Genomic DNA, 13214 nt, shown 5'->3' on the forward strand with positions numbered 1-13214 from the left:
ATTGTCAATAGCTGATAAGCTATTGCCTGCAACTGTGAAACAGAAGATCCTGTCATATGATCATCAATATTCTATTCCAAGTTGCTTAAAAGAATAAAAAATGGCCTTTCTACTGAGGATGACATGAGGACAGTCAGCAAACATCATATCCATAAACCCTGCAAGGAGTCTATCTGATGAGCAGCAAAAGCAGACCTTTTGCACTCCCAACTGGAATAATAACTTGGGATATTATTATTTGCCCCAAATGAAATTTCAAGCATATGTTGCCTCTGAAACAAGGAGATGATTTTACTGAAATGTTTCATTTTGATGACAGTGATTCTATCATACGAGTTAGTATCTGAATGCCTTTAGAAACCAATTGTCTTTACTAGCAAAACTTGTTTTCAGTTTTGTTAATTAACTTACTTTAATATTTTCAAATGAGTATTTTCCAACCCTAGCCATTTTGTTAGAAAGTGTTTATCTAGCTGTACTTTAATACTGAAAACTGAATGATTCTTACATGGCACCACTGAGATGTTCATCCTTCTGCAGAGTAAAAAAAAATAAAGATAATTAAATCATGTGAGTGTGTGTGAGAGAAAGAATAGATGAAGTAATTGTATGCAGAGGTAGGTGCTATGCAAACACCTGGCTAGATTACAATCTACTTTAATTGGGTAATTGATCACATCCTTCTGAATTCTATTTTAATCAGCTGGAAACAGAGGTTAAACAGGGGTTACTGGGCATAGTGATGTGCTTTTAGATAGGCAAAGCAGAATCAGAGTTTGTATGCATAGGACAGACTTACAAAGAGAGATAACTTATGTAACACACAGTAAGCATTGCAAAAGGCTGTTTGCTGGCAATTACATTTCTTTGTAACATGAGGGTGTCTCTTAAGTAACTTCTCGCTGTTGACCTCAAGTCTCAGTTAACTAATCTCTGCTGTAGTGCATGCAATCCAGGTATAAATTGTTATATTTAACAAAAATAAACAAACCAACAGAAAACAAAACAACACAAACCCAGAAACTTAAATTCTTTCAGTAATTATTTAGAAAGATAATTGGGAAACGTATGAAAGGTATACACTAGACAGCATGGAAATATAAAGGGAAAATGGTGTTTAACTAATGTAATTAGCTTCTTCATGGGAAAGTCAATGAAAACTGACAGGTGTGAAGTAGGAGACATCCTAGGTTGACTACAAAGAGGGTTTTTAATTTAGCATCACATAAAAGATTGATATGTAACATCATCAAATATGGTATTGATGGTGACATTTTACACTGGGGAAAAATGGTTCCTTAAATTAAATAAGAGAGCAATATTAAGTGGATATAAATTGAAGGACATCATAGGAATTATAATTAGGTACAGAATATTTGCTGTAAGTTATAAACAGTCTGTAACAGACATGCATTTATATAGGAAAATTGGTAAGGCTTGATTTATTGAAGAGAAAGAAAATAAATGGTTGAAAGTGTTGGAGAATAAAGATATTTTAGAGTAACTGTCAAAATTTATTCTCCTATTTCTGCAAAAATAAACTGAAAATATTTTTTGAGTAATAGCAGAAATTCAATGCTGCTTGTCACTTGTGAAAATTAGGAAAGTAAATAGCTTTTTTGCTGTTTCTGTGGAGAGGAAAATGTAACTAAATATCTACAGCTTTGCATGTTGATTTGGCATCACACTGAAAGCAGACTTTTGAATACTAAAGTCGTTGAGTGCAGGTAATAACAGAGTGCATCTCACAGCCTTGCACACTGTGATTCTACGAATCCCATCAGCCTGAAGATATACAAGGTATAACAGCAATCTTTAATGACACCTTAGCAGTATTGACACATGCTTGAAATGATGTTTCGTATCAGGAGAAAGTCATGAATATATCAAGACAAAAGCACTGTTTCAATTTTAAAAGAAATAGCCTTAAAATAAATTATGATCTTTGTACTAGTTTTGGCTTATGATTTTCCCAGAGAAATACCCAAACTGGGTAGGATCCAAAGCAAAGATGAGACAGAACTTTAATTTTTTAGATTTGACTTCATAAAACCTGTGTGCAGCCATGTGGTTAGTATGGAAAATACTGACATTGGTTTGTGATGCTTAGAAAGTAGTTAATTTCCAAAGAGAGTACCCTCATGCTAACTGCAGTCATTCTAGCTGTGGTTAGTTTCATAGCTAGAATTTTACCCCTATGCTTTCAGCCAGATCCTTATCAAACCTAACCTTCAAAGTGTAGAGAAGGCCCCACTGTCTACAGAAGTAATCTACCAAACTTCTTGTCAGCCTTAGGGCAACTACCAAACTTGTATTTTCAAGAGCTACTAAATGCTTTAAGTGATCCACACTGTTCTATGGCCCCTGCCCACGGCCAACCCTCATGGCACAAGTTGTATCCAAGTGCCTACCCCATGCCCTAGGCTTCTTTGGGAGCCACGTTCAGTTTTAGCTTTGTCTTAATCTCTAAAGTTCTGCTTGGTTTGGCAGAATCTGAGTGTGTACAATGGATGGACAACCTTAAGTTTAAATACAATTACTAAAGCCACTCTGAGCCAAAATACATTCAGTAGCAAAGATTATATCCTCTTTTTTTTTCTTTTTTCTTTTCTTTTTTTTTTTTTTTTAATGCTCTAGTCAAGAATATTGCCTTTTTTTTTTTCCTTTTTTTTTTTTTTTTTCCTTTTTTCTTTTTTTATTTAAATGTTTTAGTCAAGAATATAGCTAGGTAGTCTTAGGTTGGTGCAAAATTTAGAAGTGATCCTACAGGAGAACATGCAGAGTCACCCCCAGGTCACAAAATAAAGTTTTCCCTAATGCCATCTTTCCTGCTTACATAACACTTTTTTTTCACTGGGCTGAGTATAAGAGGCATGGACAGTGACACATTAGATCAAAAAAGATTTTGGTGTATTAGTTGTATTTTGCTATCTGCAAAGACAGGATCCCAAAATTTTTACCCAGAAGATACTTAAATACAGAAAGACTGCAGATCCTGGTCATACCCCAGTCCAAGGATCCCTAAGTTAGGGTTGTAGATGTTCTCCAAAAAGATCTAAGAGGAGCCTTTCTTCACCACGCTCTCTCCAAAAGTCCACACAGTAAGGAGTGTTACATGGAATAGTCCCAATTGCTAAAAACTAGTTTGATCTTGCAACATAGTTTACATAGACATGTTATTAAGAACTGTTCTTGAATCATAGAATAGACTCATTGGATAATTCAAGCTGGGAAGAACCATATGAGGACTTCAGTCCAATCTCCTGCTCAAAGCTGGGTCACCTCTGAGCAAAGATCAGGTAGTTCAGGGCTTTATCCAGTTGGGTCTTCAACCTCTGCAAGGATGGAGCCTGCACAGCATCTCTGGATAATCTCTCCCAGTGCCTGACTGCCTTCGTGGGCAGAAAGTTCACCCTTATATGCAGTCGGAATGCCTCATGTCAATTTAAGCCTTGCCTCCTGCTCTCTCACCATGAAGGACATCTCCTCCAGGTTCTGCTGAACTCACTCCAGGTTGTCACTCCCTTCTAGCACAGCTGTGACCAAAATTGGATACAGTATCTAGTGCTGACAAATGAGGAATAATTCCTTCCCCCAATCTCAAGGCTGTGTTCCTGCTGCTGGCTGTCCCCGCTGACAGGGCACATGGCTGGCCTTTACCTGGCTGCCCACTGGACCCCAAGAGCAGTCACCACAAAACTATTCCCAGATGATCCCCTATCTGGGTTTCTGCAGGGGACTGGTGCCCAGGGGCAGCACTGAGCACTTGTCCTCTCTGAATCTCATGTGGTTCCTTTAGTTCCTGTCATTCCCCACCTTGTCCTTTTGGCCTTTCCAGAGGATGGATGCGACAGTTGTCTTTTTCTAGTTGTTAGGGACTTCTAAGTCTGTAGGACCTTTCAAAAGGGATTGATAATAGAGAATCATGTTTTATACATGAGGACACAGTTAAACGCAATTTGTTCCTATTTGCTATAGGAAAAAAATTGTTATCACAATGTTAGAAAGATATCGCTTTGTTCAGACACCTCAAATGCAGAGAGTGAAATTGTGGCTCCCTGGAAGCCTATGGCACAGCTCATTCTGTGTGTGAAGAGAAATGTAACAGCATTAATAGTTCTGTTAGGAATTGAGGTTTCCTCGCTCTGAAGTGTCTCAGTAAAATGAAGCTGTATTTGTCAAAGCAGTCAAAAGCGACTTTTATTTTTTGGAAATATAGCTGTGTTTGCTCTAAGTGCAACTGAAAGCCCCCTGACATTCATGGAAAGACCATAGTTTTTTAGATCAGATATTTAATATGCAAATTTTTGTAATTAATTAGCCATGTTATTGGAGGGAAAAATCCATAATCTGCAGGCAGCTTCCATCTGCCCTCCCATTATGAGGGCTAGTGCTGCTCTAACTCTGTTTGCTTTTTACCTCTGATATTTTGCATTAATTAACTGCAAGAGCAGATGAAATTCTTGGGAGAGATTAACTTTAAATTGATGCAACTTGTCATTTTTTCTAACTAATCTTAACAAACCACGCAGATTTTACTGCTGCAGGAATGCTTGAGCTCTGAACATTTATTTTACTTTGTTTAACTCCCCAAGTTACTTTATCTGAAATTGTCTTCCTACCTGGCAATCAAAGAAATGGTGTGTTCCTGTAGGGATTAAGTCAGGAAGCAGTTTTTAACAACAACAAATTGAAACGTTTACACAAGGAAGTGTTGCTTTTATAAGTGATGGGAAACTTCAAATTTGATTACAAGCAACCTTTGGCTTCCTATCTGTTCAACAATAGGCCATGTTGTTAAGGGCAATTTCCATGCACAGCATGTGGGTCCCATTTTTTCATCCTTAGACATGGTTGTTTACTGTTCAGAACTGTTTATGCATTTTAATCAGGCTTATTCAGCAGCCCTTAATAAATCACTACCAACTGAATGTACCAAAACAAGAACTATTACACAGGATTTGTTCCCCTCACGCAGCATTTGCCGCCCTTAGGTTCCACTGGATATAAAAATAAAGAGTCAATGGGTAATTGAGTCAAAAGAATAAGTATTAGACATATGATTTTAGTGCCTTTTGCTGAGCCGTTGCCTCCAGCAACTTCCGTTAGCTCCAGGAGCCTGCCTTTAAATTCAGCCCAGGCCAGAATGACTTAACAATTGGAACCTGCCTTCAGCTCATGGCACTGAAAGTCTTTTTGATGGGATGAAGCTGACAGCCCAGTTCCTGCCTGGCAGACGTTCACATGAGACAAGACTGAATTCATATAGATAAGTGCTTCAACATTCAGGTATCTGAGGCGCTGGGAACAGTGGAGAGAGTGCTGTGGGTGAGAGGTTGGTATACACCAAGAAATGTGTCATTGCTGTTCTTTGTCTTAGTAGCAACCAAATATATTTCTTTTCCATAGTCTGGTGAATAAAAAATGTTCAGAGGAATTTTAATAAATTGATAGTGTTCTGTGATTGCTCTCAATCATTTAAAAAAATTCAGAAATAAAGCTACTTGATTTTAAATAAAAGAGCATTTAGTCTTACAGATTTTTCCAATGCTGATTTACTGGCTTACTTCACACGAAAAAGAGGAGAATTTTACAGGCCTATAGATTATGCACAGCAAAGATGGCATGGTGCCCTGTGCACATCAAAGACTTATGCCTGAGGAAACAAAAAAGGTAAAACAGAACAACAAAAAGGGTTTCTAACACACAAACTGTCCCAGAAACTACTACTGAAATGCAATATATAATTCTGGAGATTATTTAGTAGGGCCCTTGCCTCTCTCTGTCAATTTGCCCTACTTAAGAAAAGGGGAGAAATTAGAGTGGCTAGATTTGAGCCCTATTATCTTTGTCTGAAGAAATCTTTTTCATTTGGGTCAGTGTGCTTGGTCAGGCTGCCTAGTCCCTACGCTGCTTATAGCAATACAAGCTTTGTCTAGCAGTTCTGCAACATTCACACTTACTCTCCTGCTGGACCAGAACCCCCAGGCAGCTTCATAGTCCTTCTCTTTTGCCCTCACCCCCCAAATTGTCCATGAAACAAGCACTTATGCTTGTTTCTGAAGAAGCAGGATGCTGGGGAGAGTTGTTTCAGTCTGCTATTGTTTACCTTGATAAAGAAGAGTTCTTTTGTGAGGAGAACTGCTACAACACAGCAAAATTCTGATAGCTACATAGTGAGATTTCCTACCAGAAATTATAAGGCCCAGTTTTCCAAAAGCTTAACTAATATGACAATTGTCTTAACTTCACTGGTGCTCAGCTACTATGACTGGCATGACATGGAGCCCCTCAGCCAGTTGAATCAGGGAGGCTCAAACCTGTCAGGAAGACCAAAGTGAAATACTGCGGTATTCTTCAAGGTTCAGCAGAACCTTGGTTAGACTGACACAAAAGATGGTCCCCAAATTGTGCAGTTACTAATACCAAAATGGAAATTGTGCCATTCTTCTTTGTTACCAAGCAATAAGTAGGTAACCCTCTGTTTCTTGTACATCATTTACAAAGCATGTCCAGTTTAGACCAATTGAACTCAATAATCCTTATGGGTCCCTTCCAACTTGGGATATAGATTCTACGACTCATATTCTTCTCTTTGCTGTGAGGTTAGGTATCTTTTCTACATTATTCTGGTAACAAATTTGCTTCTCTCAGTAAAAAAAAAAAAAAAAGAGAGAATGGTAAAGAGAAACAGCCCAGCAGTTCTCATGCAATGGTACCTTGAATGAAACTTTTGCTTCACTAACGGACAACAAAATTGCTTTGCAAATGTTTGATTGAGACCTTGCTGTCAACATTTTCCTTCTTTCACAACTGCAGAAACTATATGGTGCTTTTCTCCACCTTGAAACTTCATTATGTGACCTAACACTTCTGTTAGAAAGTGCCAGAATCATTCAAGTCAGCCACATGGGACCTCACCAAACCACGAACCTTCAGTTCTGAGGGTGAAACACTTCTGAATGCAGTAGACCATGTTCATACACTCCGCTGCATTATGTTACAAACTTTAAAAGAGACTGATGATGTCAATGAAACCAAGAGGTAAATGTAGATACAACATTAATTCTCTGTCATTTCTGTGTTAACAATCACTTCTAACATTAAAGGAACAATGTTTAAAAAAATTACTGAATTTGTCCTTTTCAAAGCAAGTATGAAGAAGGTGCACACTTCCTACATTATCTTCCATTAAGATACATCTTAATATTATGGTACCTGATTCCTTTTTCAGAAGCATTCTCTCTTCTTATTATGGTTAATCTGATTTTGGAAACCATTCACTGAAATGATTACACAAATCTCGAACTGCACCACTTTCCTAAGTTGTCAAAGGTACACAAGAGAAGTTGTATGAAATACCTAAGGCGCTCAGAAACACTCTGCTTTTCATATCACCAGATACATGAAGTATCAACACTGCTGTGTGGAGAGCAAATCACACCCAGGTATAGAAGATGATGCTGGACAGACTATTGGATAAGCTCTGTATTTTACATCAGCAGAGCTGTAAATACAATTTATTCTCAGGAATACAACTTGTCTTTCAAGAACTCAATGTATATTTTATATACTTCATTTTGGATCCTTTGTATCAGACTGGGGCAGTAGATCCTGCTAATGTCTAATTTAATGTGAATTACAAGTTCTACTATATACGCTATCTTTCATGTACTCTATTTTACTCCTGGTATGTCACAAAGCTGAAAAGGAAAACAATCTAAACTGTGAAAATGAAATTTCCAATTAAAATCCTTTAGGACTGCAGTTTTCCATGTGTGGATTCTGCAAGGAGAAGCATAGCTATAAAGTTTTGATCATAACCTTATAACTAGCTCTCAGCATGAGCTAAAATCATGCATGGAAGTCAGGGTGCATGCTGCAGTAAGAATTGGTGCACATCTGCAACATAGCTTGACAGGGAATCAGTTCCTTTTTCACACTTCAGCATTTTACTTCTGTGTGTTTTTTTGCAGCTTGCTGAGATCTAATGGCAAGACAGATTTGACGGAAATGACTTCAGTCATTTGAAACTGAGCTCTTGAAGCTTTTTATGGAATTGGATTGAAAGAATGCTAATTCCATCTGTGTTTGTTAAGAATGATGGTGATTCCTGAGCACAGCAGAGTTTCCTGGTGAACAGTTAAGTTCAGCTGGGATTGCTGTGAAATGCTTTAGCTAAATCTAGACTTCTCAAAGGCCTGACTAACCTGGCAAAGTTTATATTGCTTTCAGGATATCAGGGCTGTAAAAAAAAAAACACAGCAGGAGGTAGGAAGAGAAGCAAGTGTCAGGGAGAACTGCCTCCTCAGAGATGAAAACGGCAGCAACAGGGTGCCCCAAATCTTGTAATGTTGTGGGCTGGATGCCAGTTCTGCTCCTCCCTTGAAAAGCAGCCCTGGCTGGCAAGATCTGGAATCCTTGCAAGTGGCGTGTGTGGGCAGCTAGAGAGGAAGCCATGCAGAATACCAGCCCACCCAGGCTCTCTTCTAGGCTGCCCCTCACTGCTGCACACACAGCAAGACGGCAGCGGAATTTCTTAGTTCGTTTTCTGAGCACTGTCTGTGCCTCTAAATGTGCTGAAAATACTATATGACAAATGGAGAAAATGATGGCCTGTGATAGGACCAGAGCGTGCAAACAGAAGTTTCCTCTCTTTCTTCGCCCTGACTTCTCTGGGAAGAGATTCTGAAGCCTGTGTGTGGGACAGCACATCAGCATGTGGTACCGGTGATACTTCTCCAGCAAAGCCTGGACAGTGCAAATCACAGCAGCATTTTTCAGTGTGAGATGTGCTGAAGAGGTCAGCTTCTGCCAGGTTAATGCTTCAAATCATGCAGCTGTCACACTCTGCATTTGAAATGTGTCCTAAGCTTCATTTTAGAAAATGCAGCAGGTGTAAATCAGAACAGTTTAGATTATGTAGAAATAAACTCAAGGTCATAAACTCTTCCTGCAGAGCAGCACCTGTGCCTGCTCTACTTCTGTCCCCACTCTTCTGCAGTGTATCCAGGCTGGAGTTCTCCAGAGTGATTTGCACCCAGGTTAGCAAAACAGGACAGTGAGAGGCTATCCCAGTCCAGGATATTCAGCCTACCCAAATACCATTATCACTGAAATGTCAGTGGAGTGATTTTTGAACAGGGAGGGGAAATTCAGAGTAATGGCTAAAAGCTGATAGCAGCTCTGCACTGATATCACAGCCTAGCCTATGCTTGGCAAGCTGATACTATTTTGCAGAATGCACTTTTCTGTACTGATGTCTACCATGCTTAGGTTAGACAAAACAATATGGGACATCTATTTCTAAGTGTGGAAAATACATCTCACTTACAAAACGGCAGATAACTATGTTACGAGAAGTGAATTCTGATCTTTATGCCCAAGGCATTTAGTAAGAATTTCAGGATCAATCCCAGGAAGCCTGTGTATTCTCTTGCAGGCTTCACACTTCCTCTGGCTGGAATATGTCACTCCAAAGCTTGCAAGCAGAAAAGTAGAGAGCATATGGCAGTATTTTTACTGGAAAAGCTAAGTTGGAAATCGTTAATAACTGGTTTAAAATAGATGTCTCTAAAGTGGCATATAAGGAATCCAGTAAAATTACGACTGCGTAGAGCTGCCTTTGGCATGCCCAAGCAAACAGAGCATTAGAATTACCTCATCTCTGTCTCCTGCAAGCGTGTGTCTGTTTCTGTATCAAGATCCCTGTTCTTGGCTATACCGAATGAAATGGCACTAATACAATCACAGTATCTCAGGCTGCCAAGGAGGAACACTGAAAGCATAGAGGCAGACGGCTCACACCACATGAAGTCTTCAAACCTACAAGTAGCAGGTGTGCTAAAGTTTCTGTGTATCTGAATTTAATAGAATGTAAAGAACACCTGAATGACTTATTTCTCTTCTTAAATCAGCCTCAGACATTTTATCCACTCTGGCTGTAGGCACATTTCAGAAAACTCAGTCATAAAAGAGCATAAAAGAGCAGTGTGAGTTTGACTCAGAGTAGGTAGGACTTTCCCTGTTTGCATGATTCTTTTGAATTCCAAGGCTTCTCAGCTGCTACTGTCACAAGGTCCTGGAAAGTGCATCTTCTCCTGAGATAACCATGTTGCTTGTTTACAACATAGTTTAAGTAGTAAAATAAAAGAGCATCCTTTGAGTACATTGGAGTAACTCGCTGGCACTGAAACCTATGCCTCAGCAGCTTAAGCCTTCAGCAAGTGTCTTAGCCAAGAACATTCTCCTTGTTAAATAGGGCTTGCAAGAAAATTAAATCTATGTAAATATGACAAAAAAAAAGAAAAAGAAAAAAAAAAGAAAAAGTGAATGTTGACTGAATCTGGTAGAGTGTAAAATAAGGAAATGAATAAAGAATTGTTTCTTTGGATTTTGTGGTTGATTGCTGCAGCTTATTGACTAGTCATATACTTGGCAGTTTTAGAAGCAAATCAAACATGCCAGCAAACCAGTAAGAAATTACTGGAAAGAAAGCTAAAAGAAGTGTCTGACTGCTAATATACATGCATCCAGTTAAGCAACTGAAAGGACAGTATGAACTAAAGCTCAGCTTAACATGAGTTGGGGCTGAGAAGGAGGCGCAAGGGAGAAACTCGCTGGCTCAAGGCTGGAAATGTCACCTGAGAAAGAGCAGAAAAAATATAATGGGGGACACTTTGATTTGGTTGCATGGACTTTGTGCTCAATACATTAAATACTATGCCTTGGCTGTACCCTGGATTTACAGTGAGAAAGGCATAACAGAGTGCTGGGCATTTCATGCATGTTCATATCCATTAGCTCTGCAACCTGAGAAGTGTATCTTAACATTTTCCAGCCTCCTCAAAACAAGCCAGACTATCCAGTTAAGGAAAACTTCTGATTGAATCTGGTTAAAGCAAAAGTAATTTAATAGATTGGCAAAATTCAAATAGCCTAAATACCTTCCAAATTTGCTGGACCGAATGAAATGAGAATACCACCTCTACTTGCTGAATGTATCCAGGTAAAAAGCACGCACTTTCCAGCTCTCTGGCAAAGGATCTCCTTGTCACAGATATCCAGGCTGTATTCACTGAAAAGGACCTCGATTTAAGGATACCACCTGTTTTTTACACCCATATTAGTTCAGGTTTGAATGAGTAATTTGTACTTTTTTGCACTGATCTCTCCAGCTTTGGACAGATAATAGCTCTTGGGCCTGACTGTACCTTTTTCTCGCATACCCTGAGGACACAGAGAACTCATAACTGCTGCTCAGCAGGGCTACAGAGCTGTGCCCTAGGGCAAAATGCTCAGAGGCTTCCCTCGTTTAAGGAGTTAATTCAGCCAGTTCTATGCTACCACCCTTACTTAAGCTATCTCAGCTGGTTTTACCCCTCCCTTGGGAATCTCTTGAAAAAATAATTTTTTGTTTGACTGTATTATTTGCAACTTGGAAGGGCCATTTCAGCATTCTGTGGCCCTGCCTGTGGTGGGGGGGTTGGAGATTCATAATCCTTGAGGTCCCTTCCAACACGGGCCATTCTGTGATTCTGTGATACAGCTGTGGAACCAGAATAAGAGACAGGAGAGAAGGGAACTGCTTAAATTCATCACAATGACTCAGTTGCACCTTGGAACTAGACAAAACCTGACATGAATTATTAACTGATTGTGTGGAAATTGATCACTCTCTTCCACTAAGCAGAGCTGTTGTCAAATTCTACAAGTGTTGTCCTTCTATTTCACGGAAATGTGCAAAGTGTTAATCAGGCCAAACTACACAGCTGAGATTAATACAATAGTAGTGACTTTGGCATGAGAAATTGCTTCAGAGGAAACCAAATCCTGAGCCCTCACTGAAGGCTGCTGTCATTAACCATATTTTGCTTGGTGAATACCTTTTATTCTTGCAGCACAGCTGGATGGACTAACTGCACTTTCCTACGTGCTGAGTTATGGTTCCCAGTGTCTCAGGCCTTTGGGAACTCTGTGAGAATTTGGTCAGTGAAAGGAAAGACAGAAAAAATCCTTAACTGTGAATAAATTTATGAGACGTAATTAACACAGCAGCTACTTGAAAAGTTTGAAAACAGGTGCTCTCCTGCGAGGACTTGATTCTTTCTCTTAGGAACATGGTAAATACATATCCCTGTATCTTACTATTACAATGTTACATATTTGCTTTGAATATGCTGTTGGCTGCACTGGGCTAGAATCTGTCCTTTTCCATAGCAAGAGGCAACTCCAGTCACAAAGTACACGCAGGTAAAGTACTTGCATTAATATCCAGGCCTCACAAAGATGATGACCTTCAGATCTGCAAATGTAAGTGCTTAAGCTTGAGCTGAGAACATTCACAGTAAGGGAACTATATGTGTTTTTTGTTCTTATTCTTCCTCATACTTACAGCCACTGCTGAAGACAGAAGATGATACTCCATCTCCATGCACCTCTGGCATGGAGCAATTCTATCATGTTCATCACAGATACCACTGTCATGGTGCTGATGGAGGAAACGCTCAAATTCTGGCAGGACCAATCTACCCAAGGACATGAAGGGAGGCCTGGGCTGAGTGATGAATTCACAACTCACAAGTTATCACCTGGCATCACAGTAATTCAATCTGTGATTGAATCTGTCAATGATAGAATAATAGAATTGTTCTAGATGGGACTCTTTCAGGTCATCTAGTCCAACTCCACTTCAGTGAACAAGGACTCTCACAGCTAGATCACGTTGCTCAGAGCAATGTTCAGCTTGACCTTGAATGCCTCAAGGGATGGGGCATCCATCACTTCCTGGGGCACCCTGTTCCCATGCCTAACCACCGTTCTTGTAAAAAACTTCTTCCTTATATCCAATCTAAATCTCCCCTCTTTTAGTTTGAAACTCTTGTCCTATCACAACAGACCCTGCTAAAGAGTCTGTCCCTAACTTTCATATAGCCTCCCCTTTTAGCTACTGAAAGGCTGTTATTAGGTCTCCCCGGAACCTCTCTCTCAGCGTGTCCTCGTAAGGGAGGTGTTCCATCTCTCAAATCACTTCTCTGGCCCTCCTCTGGACATGATGCAACAGGTCCACATCTCTCCCATATTGAGAATGCCACATCTGGACACAGCACTGAAGGTGATGTCTCACCAGAGTTGAACCATCCTTCCCATCTGATGTCTAAAGATAGAGTTCCACTTCTCCAGCTGGCTGCAGTCACCATAACCACCCTGTTACA

This window comes from Tympanuchus pallidicinctus, unplaced genomic scaffold, assembly GCF_026119805.1.
Source record: "Tympanuchus pallidicinctus isolate F22 unplaced genomic scaffold, pur_lepc_1.0 scaffold8, whole genome shotgun sequence".
Taxonomy (NCBI): Eukaryota; Metazoa; Chordata; class Aves; order Galliformes; family Phasianidae; genus Tympanuchus; species Tympanuchus pallidicinctus.